Raw genomic sequence first — 17,516 nt, 5'->3', positions numbered from 1 at the left:
GGACAGTGTGTGTCTGGGGCACAGCTGCTGTCTCAGCTTCCTGATCCACTTAAAAAGACAATGCACTTAAGAGTGGGTCAGCTTACTTAGGGGCCAGTGTGCATCTCTCTCTCCCCCACACACACCGTGTGTGTGTGTGTGTGTGTCTGTCTGCTATGCTGTCTCTCCTCCCTCTTGTTTGTGCTGCCCTGTAGAGTGCCAGGCTACATTAACAAAAATGTGTTAACCCTTGAGGGTTCAGCTGAGTGCTAGTTCATCATTTAGCACAGGGGTTCTCAAACTGGGGGTTGGAACCCCTCAGAGGGTCATGAGGATATTACACGGGGGGTTGTGAGCTGTCAGTCTCTACCCCCAAACCCTGCTTTGCGTCCAGCATTTATAATGGTGTTAAATATATAAAAAAAGTATTTTTAATTTATATAGGGGGGTCACACTCAGAGGCTTGCTATGTGAAAGGGGTCACCAATACAAAAGTTTGAGAACCACTGACTTAGCAGCAAGATGTTAGCCTGAGAAATATCCCTCCCTCTTCCACCTTCTGACTTCACCACCTCAACCAAGCTTCACAATCATCATAGCTGTGAACAGTATTAAATTGTTTGTTTAAAACTTATACTGTGTGTGTATCTATATAATATATAGTTTTTTGTCTGGTGGAAAAAAATTCCCTGGAATCTAACCCCCTCCATTTGCATTAATTCTTATGGGGAAATTGGATTCGCTTAACATCATTTCGCTTAAAGTTGGATTTTTCAGGAATATAACTACAACGTTAAGCGAGGAGTTACTGTATTATTGAAGTTGCTCTTACTATGTAGAGGAATTAGGTCATTTTCTTGGTGCTGTTCTACCTCCTTTCTTCTTTCAGCTGAGCCTGGTCTGTAGGTAACAACTGCAAATGTCTCTGATTTCGTCTAGACACTTGACCATTATTAGTCATGACATCATAGGTCTGAGGTGCTACCTCTTTTGTTACAGTGGCTTTCTGAGCCCAGTATCTACCAGTATAGACATACTCTATCATTCAGTTTCTAATAAGATAGTTTATGCAATCTTGTATCATAATAAATCTTTTGATACAAACTTGACTGTTCCTACTTATTCTTTTCTTTATATCCTTTTTGAAACATAAGTAATCTGTTTCTGTTAAACAGCAAATCTGCCGGTGATGAACCTTGTAATGGTGATCTAGAATAATGCCAAATATAAATCAGTATTTGTTTCTTCAGCTTTTTTGTTAGTAATCTTTTTACCATTAACATCAATTTTCACTAGCCCATTAGATTATGGGTAACCTGGACTTGATGTAATATGTTTGAAATGATGTGCTAAGGCAAAACTCTTAAACTCTTGATTCTGAAACTAAGGTCCATTATCAGTTGGGAATGCCATGCCTTGCAAAAATTGATTTCATTTTATTAATGACTTGTTTGGCGTGTTTTCTAGTATAGATATTTTCAGGAAAATGCAAGTAATCAAGAACTATAATATGCATGTCTTTTATATTCAAATAGATCTAAACCTATTTTAGATCAAGGTCTTGAATTTTCATTAATAACTGTCAGGTTTTCTAGATTGAGCATTTCTATATCTTTTTACGTATGTCTCATTCTTTGATATAATGCTCTATGTAGAACCTCTCTTGCTTTGTTTACATTTTTCTATACCTAAATGTCCCGTGTGTGTGTTTCAACATCTCTGTTGTTAACCCTAAAAGGAATTACTACTATTACCTTTAAACAGAATTCCTTCAATTACTGGTAAACCTTGAATAAATTGATTATATGGCTTCAGTATCATTTTATTATTATTAGCCTTTCAATAGCTGTAATAATCTTTATAAATTCTCATCCTGTCTAGTTATTTGTACAATTTCTTCCCAGACTGTGTGACAGAATATATACTCCTGTGTTCATGCACCCTACACACTACTGTAATAATGTTTGTACAGGGTATGCCTTGTGAGGTATTTAAGAAAAAAAAACAACCCTGAATAATGAAATGGCAAAATGCACATAGCAATGTTATATGTAAAGTTATGAACATAAGCTGAAGTCATGACTGAAGTATGTTTCCCAGATAAGTCTGGGGAGTGACCAGACCAAAGGGCAAGCTGATGCCTCAGCCAGGTGTCAACGAGGCTGATGGACCATTACCTGTGAAGTGGCCATTTTTTGGCAAGGAAGAGGCAGGCACAAAAAATCTACGTCTTCGCAAAGAAACAGCATGGAATTTCTTTTCTTCATCAGACTGCCCGTTGCTAGGGTTGTCAATTTTGGTTGGGCATATTCCTGGAGATTTTGTTGCATGGCAGTTTTTAATTAAAGATTAATCTGGAAGTGCTTCTCAAAGGAGGGCACAGGACTATAAGAAGAAGGGGCAGCCACCCCAAGACACCCTTCTCTCCCCCTGCCCATTGCAGTGTTGGCACCTGAAAAGACTAAAGGAAACACCTATTGGACTTTGGTGGCGGGGTCCTGACCTGAAGAGTTGGGTCAATAACCAGACTGGAAGCAGGTGCTGAGAAACTTTTTGCTTGAATCTAATATAGTTAGGTACTAGTCAACATTTTTTCTATTTTGTCTTGTAACTAAGGTTTCCAATCCTCCAGGATTGTTCTGGAGTCTCCAGGAATTAAAAATGATGTCATGTGATGAAATCTTCAGGAATATATCCAACCAAAAATTGGCAACCCTACTTGTAACCATTTCAGATTGAGTACAAGTAATGAGACATAGAAGTCAATCTATTTGTAGTTAATGAACTTGTTTTACTGTTATCTAATCCAGTGTGTATAAGTGGGAGTGTCTGTGTACTCTATTTAAAATAAGAAGGTGGCATATTATTCCTTTTAAGGATTAACAGACTCTATATATTTGTACTGTCCAGCACAGGGCTGGGCACTACAGGACATACACTTCTGGGGAAATGCTGGAGTCGCCCTGCAGTATAATCAAGTCTGGAGAGAGCTGGAGTGTAGCTGGCAGGCTGCAGTTATACACAGACACTCAGAGTATGGCTTGCATGCTGGAATGCTGTTTGTGAGCAGATCAAGGGGGAGCTACTACAGCAAGGCATTGTAAGGCACCCAAGGTTGCAGATAGGGTGACCAGATGTCCCGATTTTATAGGGACAGTCCTGATTTTGGGTTTTTTTTCTTATATAGGCTCCTATTACCCCCCACCCCCCGTCCCGATTTTTCACACTTGCTGTCTGGTCACCCTAGAATAGGGGTGACACAGACCCCACCACCACCACCGCACGTAGTCTGGATTGTGCGCTCCGATATAGAAAACAGTTTAAGTACAGTTACATGTACCACATCTCCCTTCTTCAGTTACTCTTTCTAGAGCTTATTGTATAACCAATGTATCAGTAACAATTAATGATTTGCTTTGGTTGATAACCTCATTTAAATAATTGGAAAAAATATTTGGAACTGAGGCAGTATGTCTGTCATGTTCCTCTTTGAAATATTAACTAATGGTGTGTGATTGATTTCTGCCAATACAGGTCTACCCTATATGCACGTGAAACTTTTTGCATGCCAAAACCAATGTCAAAGCCTCTCTCTCTCTCTCTGAGCATACTGACATTCCATTTTTGGTATGGCTCTGGGATGCGTAAGAGAGCGGTTTCCATACATCACCCCACTTTTGTAATAGAACTGCCCCTAGGCATTGTTTGGAGCCATACAAAGACAATTTTATAAGTCTGTTGCTGTCACATAGTTTTAATATTGGAGCTGGTTTTGTTAGTTGCTTTAAGATGCTTAAATTCTTGTTGCTATTGACAGTCCCACTCCCAATTATTTTCACGAAGTAAAGCCCTTAATTACTGCGGGGATGGTTCTGCTAGGCTAGGTAGGTGTTTTCCTATGAAATTAACGATATCCAACATTTCTGTAATGACTTGTCTTTCGGGTAAGCGATACTATCAATGGGTTGTATTCACTGTGGATCAGTCTATAATCCCTGAACAGTCAGTTTTTCCTTCTAGAAATGTTAATTCTTGTACTCTGAATTTACATTTATTTTTATTACGTTTCAATCCTGTTTGTTTAGCTCTAAACAATGCTTTAGTTAATCTTGTATCCTGCTCTTCTAAAGTTTTCCCTTCTTATTTTATCTATGTATGCGTAGGTGTCCTCTATACTTTCAAAAATCTTTTGTTTTGCTCTATTAAATACCTCTGGAGCTGAACATAATCCAAAAGATAATCTTTTAAACCAGTAACAGCCAAAAGGTGTGTTAGACATACATAGCAATCTACTTTCTTGCTCCAGTGGTATTTGCAAAAATCCATTTGAAGCATCTAAAGTATTTTACTTCTCACATTTTTTTCAACTGTTTCTTCCCTGGTATTTTAAGATGTAATGGTCTCAAGTTGCAGTGGGAGAGGTTTAAGTTGGATATTAGGAAAAACCTTTTCACGAGGAGGGTGGTGAAGCACTGGAATGGGTTACCTAGGGAGGTGGTGGAATCTCCTTCCTTAGAGGTTTTTTAAGTCAGGCTTAACAAAGCCCTGGCTAATATGATTTAGTTGGGGTTGGTCCTGCTTTGAGCAGGGGGTCAGACTAGATGACCTCATGAGGTCCCTTCCAACTCGATATTCTATGATTCTACGTTTCCTTTTAACAGCCTTAAACAAGTCTTTTAGATCTAAACATAAATGTAATGATCCATCTTTATTTTCAGCTGTTAATAATGAATTCACCTATTCTAATTATATCTAAATTAATACAATTTGTAGCCTATTTCTTAAAGCTAAGGATATCTTTCTAATTGCATGTATTACTGGTTTGTTTCATTTAACTTTTTTTTTAACACATTATATTCAATTTACTAATACCAGTGAATAACTCTGTAAGCAGATGTTTTATTTCCAGTGACTCAGAATCCTGAATAGTCTGAATTCTACCAGGTAGATCTAGTGTTAACCATTGTTTCTAAATCTAATACAGAAATGTTGTCCCTTTACTACAAATCTTGTTTTCTAAATTACCTTTAACTAAGACCTGTAATGCACAAATAGCCATAACAAGAATTTTTTCACCAAGAATTTTTTCACCTCTATAATATTGTAAATTAACATGTATTTGTTATAACTACAGGTTTTACTTTTAGACATTTTAATTTTTTTTCTGAAATTACATTAGCTTGTGGATCCATATGTATTACATAGGAAATAGATGTTCCATTAGTAGATAGTGTAATTGACCAATCCTCCTTGTCGTTCAGCGACTTTCAAAATACCTAGAAACAAGTTTCTTTATCTGTCATGTCAGCTCTGTCGTCCTTATTTGGTATCAGCCTAGAAATATACATTTAGTTCAACATTCAAAAGTTGAAGTTTTTCCAGACTTCTGTGTGTAAACTTTTGTAAAATGATTGTTTCTTGCAGATATGACAAGTTTGACCATATGCTGGACATTGTCTGGGTTGGTACCTCTTTCCACATCTAGAACATTCTTTCATATGCTCGTATGTTTTAACTTTAATACTTTCTCTGTTTTTCTCCATACTTTTTTTTTAACTTCTCTACTCATCAGTTTTTCTTTCTTAAATGGGCAATCACTGTTGATTAAGTTCAGCAGTTTGATTAATTCTTACTGCTTTTTCCAGATTTAGATCTGTCTCTAGCTGTCTTTCTTACACTGAAATCGTTTATATACCCATCACAATTTCATCTCTCTTGACTCAAATTCTGGAAATTACATGTCTGACTTATCTTTAGATCTGTTAAATGCTTCAAAAGTCTCTTCCTCCATTTGATTTTTTGAGTGAAATCCTTCACTTTTTGTGTGTGTAAACAGTATTCCTCAGAGTAAGACAAACTCTTAGCACGTTCTCTAACCTTAAGATCAAATTAATTATATAATGAAATTGCTTCAATACCTGCAATATTCAAAAAGATGGCAATCATTTGTTCACCTTCCTTATGAGTAGATCCCAAGGCCCTCAAAAATCAATCAAATTCATGTTTAAGCCTTTTCCTATTTTCTGCAGCATTTCTTGACATTTTTAGGAATGGGGGCATTCTTAACTGATCCATCTTATTTCAATCAAACCTCATTTTTCACTTATGAGTAACTTTTACCTCAGGGTGTTTTTTGTTTTTAAACTTCTTCTAGTTCTTTTTATCACTACTTTCACTCTTGGCACCCTGTGTTTTTTATATTCATGTAATTCACCAGTCTTCCTAATTATTCAGTGCTCGTAACTTGTCTTTTTCAGATACATAGTTAACATGTACACAGAGCATCTGAACTCAGGTCAATTTATCAGTGTAACCTAAAACAAATGGCCTCTTCTAACAGTCAGCTTCTACACCCTGAAGAATCTTTCATTCTCAGTGCCACAGTAACATTGAACCTGGTACCTTTCATAATTTAGAGCTGTCCTTTTATGTGGAAAAGCGTGTGTGTGTTGCAATTCTCCACCAGCCATGCAAATCTTTGTTTTAAGTGGTCCATCTGAATGACACACATTTACTAAGCGTATTGAGCCTGAACAAGGTCACTCTGTATTAACATATCCTTCCTAAGTATATAGGGCACCCATGTTTCAAGACTGCTGGTGAGCAAGTCTGTAACTTGATTGTCAGGTTGTTGTAGAGTTCTGCTGTGTAAATTAGTCTGAATAACTGAATCTGTTTAACTGGGTTAGCCAATTCTCCTGCCTCCCATGTTTCACTGTAAGAGGACATTCCACACCCTGGGACACCCACAGTCCTCTGCACCTAGCATCAGCAGCTAAGGCAATGCAGAGCAGTTGCCCAGTTTTCCCCCATAGAGAACACTATCCAGTGGAGCGTCACAGGTGAGGGGAAAAGGTCAGTACTGGGACACCTGCTAAATATTTTCACTTATGATTTATCTGAGATTTCATTTCTTGATTACACCAAAATGAGATGTGGCAAACACAAGAAACTCAGATGTTCAGATACAATGGTGATGGGGACTGTATTCTGTATAAATACCAAGCCCCTTTATTGGACCTGTGGGCCACATGCAATGAACAACTTGCTGAGATTCATTATTGCAGTCTTGAATGCAGGGGGCATACAAGCAACAGGACGGTTATGTGGAAGGAGAAGACAGAGGATGACCTACTAGTAGCAAGCAATGCTAAGCGAAACATGAGCCTGCAGTGCAAAGGTGTAGGAACACAAATCCAATGCTGTTTTAAGATGTCTACGGAGGTACCACACAGTTTTCACAGGTGATAAGTGTCACTCTATAGAACTAGTGTGACTTTTCCCGGAGTACGGAGTGGAGTTTTGGTCTCCACACTTCAGGCAAAAGCTACATAAAATACAAATAGGAGTATTGGAGGAGAAAGAGCTAGAGCTAAATGTGCAGTGTCGAGAAAGGACAACTTCCCTGGAGATATGACCCAAAGCTATAACATGAACACTGTAAGAAGGGAACTCTTATGTTCTGAAGGCAGCAGGACACGTGATGACTAAAGAGGAAGAAGTTCAAGTGATGATGTGATGAAAATTTAACAGTAACAGAGCAAGCAGTGACAGACTCTCAAGGCCAGGTGGTGGAGGCCCTGGTGGTGCATCACAAGCTAGATGGCGGATGAGGAGCTGAAAAAGGCAGTTACGTGGTGGTCTTGCACAGGGACTTTCCCTTGCATTCTCTAAAACCTGTAAACAGGGTTCCTAGCTGAACTGCATGATCAGTGATTATACAGCAACATCAGGCAACCCTTAGTGCTTGAGAATTACAAGCTTGTAGGCCAGACCTTTGAAAAACAGGCTCTTAGGTACCAGCTGAGTGGAACTCATAAATAAAGCTTACCCAGGGGAAGGGGAACCTCTGAAACACGACTCCTATCATGGCCCCCTCATGCTCAGAAGAGGGGGAAACATTTAACATTAAAGGAACCCTGAATAACTCTTACTCCTATGGATTCCCTCTGTCCACAGTGACTATTAACTTTCTGGTACCTTACAGGCAGATACTGGGAAGGGGCCATGTGTTGCTCAAATTGAACACCTGGTAACCACATGCATCCAATGCTGCCTGTGCAGTAGAACTGGAAATCCCTGATTGCGTGGAGTGTGTGGGTGACTGCACCAGTTTTCATAAGCTGAACAGCATCAGGCCCAAAGAGACTATCAATAGGAGATCTTTAAGGAAATGCATGGTGTAGCAGGAAGTGGTGTTAGTGACTCATGCAGGGGTGTTTTGAGTCAGTAAGGAACCAATATTTCAGAATGATGGCAGGGGAATCTGTTCAGCTGAAGGTGCCATCTTTCTTTTGAGACCTAAAAATGGAGGCCCTGACCATCTGGAGTCATCAGAAGCTGCTTTCCCTATGAGGAAGTGTTACCCCTATCCAAATTCCAGTTTGGGTAATTATGTCCTTCTGACTTACATTCGCCCCCCCCCCCCCACGCACTCCCCAGACAGTTTCAGTCACATAGTGTTCTTGCTCTTCTAATTTGCATTGCTCTGGGGTTCATATCACCGTGGAGGCCCCTACGTTACAGACTGGATCACTCACCCACCACTGAAAAGTGCTTTAGGCTGGGTCAGGGTGAAAAGTGCTAGAGAGATGTCTGCTGTAATGTAAGATGTGAAGAAGAGCTCCAGAGCTTGCCTTTCATCAACAGAAGTTGGTCCAGAAAAAGATATTACCTTACCCAGCATGTATCTGCTGTAACATATCTTATCCTGTACCATATCATGGTCTCACTTTTATTTTTAGAGGAAGTACAAAGACATGCCCAGAGGGGAATCCATGTCAACTGTCCTCCTCGCCCCCGCTCCTACTCCCCTGAAGGCTTCTGCTTATCCCTATGAGATTAACGATTTCCACTCCTTCCATTCTCCTTTAAATATAGTAGGACTTATCTACACTAAAAACTGAAGTCGACCTATATTAGGTCAACTTATAACCACTGCAGAAGCACTTCCACCAACTTAGGAGGGGCAGCAGTAGCATAGCTAGTGGGGTTCAGGGGAAGCAGCTGCTTCCCCTCAGCATGTTGTCAAAAAGAGGTGCCTGCTGGGCCAGCGCTGGCGGCAGCATGGCCGGAGAAGCAAGGGGGCTGGTTCCTTGGCCATCGCGCCCCACGCTCAGCGCAGCCCCAACATCGCTGCAGCCACCTTCTGCGGCAGTGGCTCAGGGCTCAGCGGCCAAGCGCTCCCACCCCTTGCTAATGTGGCGGGCAGGGGGAGGGGAAAGGGCCCCTGCGCCTTTAAGGACACCTGGCTGGCTGGCAAGCCCCGCGTGGAGCGCACCGAGCATCGGGAGCAGGCCGGGGACAGGCGGTGGCGCAGGACAGAAGGTGAGCGGGGGGGTCCGGTGCCTTGCACTGGGAGGTCCGGGCGAGGGGGTGCCCGGGCCCGCAGGGCAGGGGCACAGGCCGTGCTGTCTGGATGGGGGGCCCTGGCATGGCGCTGGACCCTGAAGCAGGTGGGGGGATGGGATCCCGCAGGTGGGGCCGGGGGGCACAACCGGGTGGGGGACACCTGCAGAGCGCGCTGGGCAGGAGAGACTCTCCTGGGACCGCGGGGGGACAGGGGTATCTGCACCCCGAGGAAGCCCGCAGGAGTCCTGAGCCAGCCCCGGGGTTAATCTGGGAGGGAAACGGGAGGAGCCAAGGGGGCATGGCCAGAGGAGGAGCCGGGGGGGCACCTTTTTTATGTTTGCTCCTCCTACTCTTAGAACCTGGCTACGCCACTGAGGGGCAGTGTGGGGAGCTGAGAGTGGTCTCTCAGTTCTGCTCGCAGCTCCCTGCTGGGAACCCAACTGCCCTGCTGGCTTCTGGCTCTCTGCTCCCTGCCAGTTCTTCCCTCCCCCACCCTGCCCCCACTCTCTGTTCTGTGCTCCTCACCGGGAATCCATCTGCTCCTCCCTCAGCTCCCTGCTGGGAACCTATCAGCCCTCCCAGCTTTGTGCTCCCTGCCAGGAGCAGGGCAGCTGCCCAGGCCCCCAGCAGGTAGCCAGGAGCCTTGGGGAGCAGCCCTGGCTGGGAGCAGGGAGTACTTTCTTGTCAATTGCACGGCTCTGTGCTGGAGCTGGTAAATTGACAAGAATGACAGCGGACAGCCGCTGCAAGTAATGCAGTGTCTATGCAGACAGTGCATGGCCCTAACTACACTGCCATAAGCCTCTCGTGGAGGTGGAGTTATGTCGGCGTAGTAGAGCAGTTAATCAGCGGGAGCAAGGCTATAATGTGCACACTGACAGAGTTAGGCTGACATAAGCTGCCTTACATTGACCTGAATGTGTAGTGGAGACCAGGACTCAGTTTGGGGCAGTGATACTCATACTGAGACTTGTAAGCGGCCCTTTGCACCAAGTGTTAATACAGTGTGTTTAATTATTAAGCAATCTAATTCATTAACCAATCAGGATGCTTTTACTATGTTATTAGCCAATTGTAGTTGATAAAATAACAACATTTGGTCATTTTGCTGTGGAGAATCTTATATATATATATTTCCCCTGTCATACTGTTTAAATATGAATGTGTAGTACTATAGTAGATGAAACAATTCATACTACTCAGGCTCTTTTGGGTACTGTTGATCGCTAATTTTGCTCCTGACCCACTTCTCTAAGGTGCCACAAGTACTCTTGGTTTTTTTGTTTGTTTTTTTTACTGAGGTCTGCGTATCACTGGTTTAGTGCATCTATGTCGCTTCGAAGCACTGGTCACTAGCAGGGGTGCTATAAGCAAAGGGCTCCTTGTGAGAATTCACCTTTGGCACTTCCTAAATTGGCTCCACTCAGGCACCCAGATGTTTCATAACAACTGAAGAAAAGCAGACGCAGCCCTCGATCTGCCTGCCTATGCCTGGCAGGGAAGAGCACTTGTGGTGACACTCTGGCCCCAGCAAGCTTGCTCATGTTCCCCGCCCACTCTCTTTGGTTAGGGGGGGGATAGCTCACAAGGGATGGCCATGTGCGTGCAGAGCTGCAGTGAAGCCAGCTGCCACGTGAGCTCTCCTGGAGGAGGAGGAGGCACAATTTTGGCTTGAAGCAAAGCTAATTAGTTTTTGGCGCAGACAGGTGTGAAAGGAATTTCTTCTGCCTGAGGCAGGAGGTGCAGGTGATTCCTTTCCCCAGCACCAAGATCAGTTGCTCGTCCAACACAAGGTTCTATAAGTAAGGCCTGCTCGCTTTACAGTTTGGGGAAAGGGAAGAAAGGTGCCAAGGACATGCTGCTGGGACTTGTTAATGTTGCCCATGTGCAGTTTGGTTCCATTTAGGCTGGGACTTGGGGAGGGGACGGCAGGCCAAACCCATGGAGACTAGTGATTTCAGATGAAGAGCTGCAGGTTCACACATGCTGATGACATGCCCATAGACTACACAAAGCAGATGACAATTACGGGGGTGCCAAGCTGGGTGCTCAAAGTACTGATCACAGCAGCTCCTCGCTGGGGCTACAGAGATACTGGCCACACCGATGCCAACCTAAGATACCAGAAATGCTGCTCTAATCATTGCAGGAGGATGGCTGAGGGGAGTATTTGCTGCCCACATAAGCAAAAACCATACCTACTTCTTTCCCTGCTAAAGTAAGGGAGTGCCTCCTCCTTCCTTCCCTCCTTCAAACAACTAGGTTGTCCTTCCCTCCCTGGCTCAAGGGAGCTGAGCTGAAACTGAACACCCACACCACGCTGTGCCCAGTGCTCAAGAGAAGGGATTAAGGAGAAGCAGTCACGCTGCTGCTGACACCAGGCACACCTCCCTGGTGCTCTTCAAAGACCTGCCACTCGGTATTAACTCTAATTCTCCCTCCCATGGCTGCTGTGACAGGAGCACTTTGATTAATTAGGCCTGGCCTTTCTGCTTGCTGAAGCAGTGAGGTGGGAGGCCTCCCTTAGCTCTCAACTTGAGGAGACATTTCTTTAGTGCTGCTGAAAAGGGGTGAGGTTGGTGCCCCAGCAATCAAATTCTGTAGCCGTAACATAGGGGCAGCAGGCACAGTGCCAGTGGGTGATCCCCCCCACAAACTGCCCAACCATGACGTCTTCCAGAAATACAGAGAGAGTTCAGAATAAGGGTCAGCTACCTGGGTATTGCCCTGCTAACAATTCCTCCCCCTTTCAGGACTCCCTCATAACTTCCACATCAAAGGGACAGTTTCACTAGCTTCTTTTCAGGTTTCAGTCTCCAGGCACTTCTGGCCAGGTTTTTAGTCATTTTTCATTTTGTTAGTACAGCAAACAAAAAATTGAAAAAAACACCACCACCCTGCCAGCATTGAATTCTGGCCTCAGGGTGTCTCTCCCACAGCTTCCTGCCTCTGGCAGTCTCACTAACTCTCTCAGAGCTCCTGCTGCAGCCTGTCTCTCTCTCTAGCTTCCTGCTGCTCTGATAGTGGGACCACCTGATCCAACCCAGGTGTGGGTCCTTCATAATCAGAGTTGGCTGGCTTTAGGCACTCAAGCCCCTATGCGAGAGGTCTCCTGTTACAGGCCTCTTCAGTCCTTGGCTTCTTGTGGTGAGACTCAGTGCCAGCGGTAGTCAAGGGGCTTTTGCCATGGGAGCACGTACCTCAAGGCTTGTCTAGATGAATTGTTAGTGTGTGGCAAGCTGGGGTGTAAATGTACAGCACTCTAGTGTACTGCACACTAACTGTCCGTGTGGCCCTGGCTACCATGCACTGAAAATTCCCTAGTATATACTAACCTACTCCTGTTGCATTGACTCATTTCACGGTCACAGTCAAAATCACATCCTATACGATACTTGAATGAAAGATCCTCCAATCTATGGTGATGTTCATCTATAATGAGCAATATCATCACCCAGGTAATTTAGGGTGAGGGACAGTCAGCTGCTAGGGATAGGCTGAAATTATGTCCCTACAAAGGTACTAGAGGGCAACACAACGTGGGCATTGCGCTTCAGGTTTATGTGGCAGTTATCCCACCAGCCCCCACAAATACTGAGCTCTGCAGCTCTGTCAATACAGGTCACCAGCCCTCCAGGATTGTCCTGGCGTCTCCAGGAATTAAAGATTAATCTTTAATTAAAGATTGTCATGTGATGACACCTCCAGGAATTGGGGCTGTCGATTAATTGCAGTTAACTCGCGTGATTAACTCAAAAAAAAATTAATCACGATTAATCGCACTATTAAAAGTAGAATACCAATTGAAATGTATTAAATATTTTTGGAATTTTAAATTTTTTTAAAATATATTGATTTCAATTACAACAGAGAATACAAAGTGTACAGTGCTCACTTTATATTTTTATTACAAATATTTGCACTTAAAATGATAAACAAAAGAAATAGTATTTTTCAGTTCATCTCACACAAGTACTGTAGTGCAATTTCTTTATCGTGAAAGTGTGAACAGGCATTCGCATGGCACTTTTGTAGCTGGCATTGCAAGGTATTTATATGCCAGATATACTAAACATTCGTATGCCCCTTCATGCTTCCATCACCATTCCAGAGAACAGGCTTCCATGCTGATGATGCTCATTAAAAAAATAATACATTAATTACTTAGTGACTGAACTCCTTGGGGGAGAATTGTATGTGTCCTGCTCTGTTTTACCTGCATTCTGCATATATTTCATGTTATAGCAGTCTCAGATGATAATGCAGCACACGTTGCTTGTTTTAAGAGCACTTCGACAGCAGATTTGACAAAAATTAAAGAAGGTCCCAATATGAGATTTCTAAAGATAGTTACAGCACTCAACCCAAGGTTTAAGAATCTGAAATGCCTTCCAACATATGAAAGGGATGAGGTGTGGAGCATGCTCGCAGAAGTCTTAAAAAGAGCAACACTTTGTTGCGGAAACTACAGAACCCAAACTATCAAAAAAGAAAATCAATCTTCTCCAGATGGCATCTGACACAGATGATGAAATTGAACATGAGTTAGTCCATATTGCTTTGGATCGTTATCAAGCAGAACCCGTTATCAGCATGGATGCATGTCCTCTGGAACGGTGGTTGAAGCACAAAGGGACATATATGAATCTTTAGCACATCTGGCATGTAAATATCTTGCAACACCGGCTACAATAGTGCCATGCGAATGCCTGTTCTGCCTTTTAGGTGACACTGTAAACAAGAAGTGGGCACCATTATCTCCTGCAAATGCAAACAAACTTGTTTGTCTGAGCGACTGGCTGAACAAGACGAAGGACTGAGTGGACTTGTAGGCTCTAAAGTTTTACGGTGTTTTGTTTTTGAATGCAGGGTTTTTTGTACATAATTCTACGTTTGTAAGTTCAACTTTCATTATAAAGGGATTGCACTACAGTACTTGTATTAGGTGAACTGAAAATTAAGATTTCTTTTGTTTTTTACAGTGCAAATATTTGTAATAAAAATACATATAAAGTGAACACTGTACACTTTGTATTCTGTATTGTAACTGAAATCAATATATTTGAAAATGTAGAAAACATCAAAAATTATTTAAATAAATGGTATTCTATTATTGTTTAACAGCACAATTAATTGTGATTAATTTTTTTAATTGCATGACAGCCCTACCAGGAATAGATCCAACCCACATTGGCAACCCTACTACCAATGCACTTCAAGCCTGAGCCTCAGCTTCCCCTGATGTTGCAGTCCTGAGGTCCCACACAGTTCTGCCAAATGCCTCCCACTTCTGATCTACAGCTGTCTTACTTCATGAACTGCTGCAATTCAGGGATGCTGGGGGTGCGGCAGCGCACTCTGGCTTGAAGTGGTTTCCATCATATACAGGGTTTAGTTTTGTTCAGTGACTTTCAGCACCACCACTATAAAAATTGTTCCAGCACCCCTGCTGCAATGGGTTGGAAAAAGTCCACCAGTAAAGAGGGAGCTGGGATGTGACGCAAACATTCTTTTTCAAAAGGTTGTGGTGAAATTTAGGTCATCGACAGAGAAGGTGGCTTTCATCAAAAGCTACAAAAATCCCCAAAGAAGCCAAGTTCAGTCCTGAAGGAAGTAGGCAAAACTCCCATTGACTTCAATTGACTACCTTGCTCAATTTCTGGTTTAGACAAAGAAAAGAAGAAATATGTGAATGAGTTATGTGGAAAGGTCATTGCCTGGCCTCCAATAAACTTTTCTAATGGGAAAGTGGGGCCAACTGCCCGTGTTGAGTTTTTCCACCCTCAGGGCTTGGAGCCTTGATGGAGAATGCTATGAGTCATCTTGATCCACAGTGGCAGAATGATGCGAAGTCTCTGTGAGGGCAATTGTGACATTCCAAATCAAATGACGATGCTGAAGAAAAAATAGCATCTATTTACTGGAGGAGACAAGCTACTGGATAACCAAGTTGCTTTGAACAGAGTTTTACCTCGCCCACACAGAGGTGGAGAGATAGAAAAAGAATTAATAATAACTGCACTCAGGATGCTCTGATGTACACGTTAAGCCATACCAACATGCAATAAAACTCTATAGAAAAATACCTTATTAAAATGTGGAATTAATAAAGCAAACTGAGGGGTTTGCTACTGCGAAAAAGGGTCAAGTTCAGAGTAGGAATGGGTTGTAAAGGAAACAAATATGTGTTCAACATTAGTTTTATATGAAAAGCCAACTTTGTGGTGAAAGCTGTAAAAGTGGGAAGAGATGTACTAAGATAGATGTCAGGGGAAGAATATTCCATGTTAGGGCCCAGTGCAGTCATGCAACCATTGCATACGAATTTAAAAGGCAAGATTAACAGGCTGATTACCACACAGCAGGTGGTGTGTGTGATCAGATGCCTGTCGGGATGAGGCTTAGGGGAATGGTTTTGCCTGTAACTCAAGCCTACACCACAGAGAGCTTTAAAACCCTGGAGTGCCAGTTTAAAATTAAGCTACATCTATGTACAGCTAATATAAAGACTGCATGGCAGGTGTAATTTGATCCTGGTTGTTCAAACCGGTGAGCAAACATGCTTCCAGCGGCTGAACAAGTTGTGAATGATGGAGAAGCCCTGCTGAGAGCTCCACTCAAATGGAATTACAATAATAAACTGCACGGAAGCATGAGGGCCTGCAAGGTCATTGCAAGATAGATAAAGATGCGACCAGGACAAACTGTGTATCTGAAAAACACTTTATTACGATGTCTGACACACAGCTTACCAAGGACAAAGATAGAGCCAGTGTTTTAAACATCATTCACTATCCCAGAGCAAGCCCCTCAACAGCAGGGGCACAAAGGAAGAGAGAACCTTCCTGTTACGATGAGTACCTACTGCCATGATTTTTGATACCACAGGCCTTGAAAACAAGACAGCTTGATGCATCTTTCTTCTGAAATCAGCCAAGCATTTCTCCAGGGCAGGGACTACGTTTTCATGGTCTATGAGGCACGAACGACATAGTCTTGGCAAGAGGCCTCATTTATACAGTGAACACATGGTGGGGGATACTACTTATTAGACCTTTAATGAATAACACATAAGTCTCTATCAACACAGAACACCCTCTGTTTTCTATTAATGGCTCAAACCACGGGATGGCATTTTCAGACACCAGCAACTTCCTTCTTTTGCCGAAGCAATAATCCACAGGCATGTAATTACTGAGAAGTCGCCTATCCCCCAAATGACTAGTTATATCCAATCAAAAACCAATAAAAAAACATTCCTGTGCTTGACCAGTGTAGTCTCACCTTCAAAGAGAGGTGGAATCAACCCAGGATGTCACTGCGTGTAAAAGTGCACCTGGACCTGAATAGCCACTACTTGCTCAATTCCTGCTCAAGGGAATAAGTTAGACTTGTGATAACCGGTAAGCATGCCAGTGTCAATAAATGGGCCCCGAGGAGGGGCAGGTCTCTGCACATTTGAGGATAGTCTGTCTCCTCCCCTTGTTAAACAGACATGGCCCCCACAGCTACTCCGCTTGCCTTAAGCAACCAAGATAGACAAGGTTTGGAACCACAGCTGGTAAGTGTCAGAAAAGAACATGGGCATCCTTCTTGAGAGACAGTCTCCCTGTAGCATACTGCAACAGTGTGATCAATGGAGGCTCTTGAGCTGGAGCTGCATCAGTATAAAAGAAGGGGCTGCTGGCAGGTTATCCTCCATGGAGGAATGCTGACCTCTCTTCCCCTGATTCAAAAGAGCCAGTGACTGTGTCCTTCAGGGAATTCCACAAAGTCTCTCTCCTTCCCTCTGGCCTTTTGGCAGGAGAGGGGCACAATAAAGGCCAGTATTTGTAGCTGTGATGGTGTATTTGCAGTGTGTTGTTTTGGGGAAGCTGCTAAGGTTTTACGTCATTCAATTGTAATTAAGAATAATGTTAAAGGCACCTCAATTGAGATTTTCAAAGCCGATCGGAGAATTTAGCTCCACAGCACCCCTAATCTCCTTTCAAAATCTCAACCCTTGAGTCCAGAAAAAGCACGTCCCCCCACACCTATTTGTTATATATCTAAATAAATCTAACCCAGTTCACTATCACTCTGAAAAGAAACATGTTATTATTGGAGAAAACACACACACACACACACAAAGAAGCAATTTTCAAGAATCTGGACCCTGGTAAAGCAAAGCCCTTAAGCTGAACCTC

The sequence above is a fragment of the Gopherus flavomarginatus genome, chromosome 1 (assembly GCF_025201925.1).
Source record: "Gopherus flavomarginatus isolate rGopFla2 chromosome 1, rGopFla2.mat.asm, whole genome shotgun sequence".
NCBI classification, from domain to species: Eukaryota; Metazoa; Chordata; order Testudines; family Testudinidae; genus Gopherus; species Gopherus flavomarginatus.
This window is presented reverse-complemented; position numbering follows the sequence as displayed.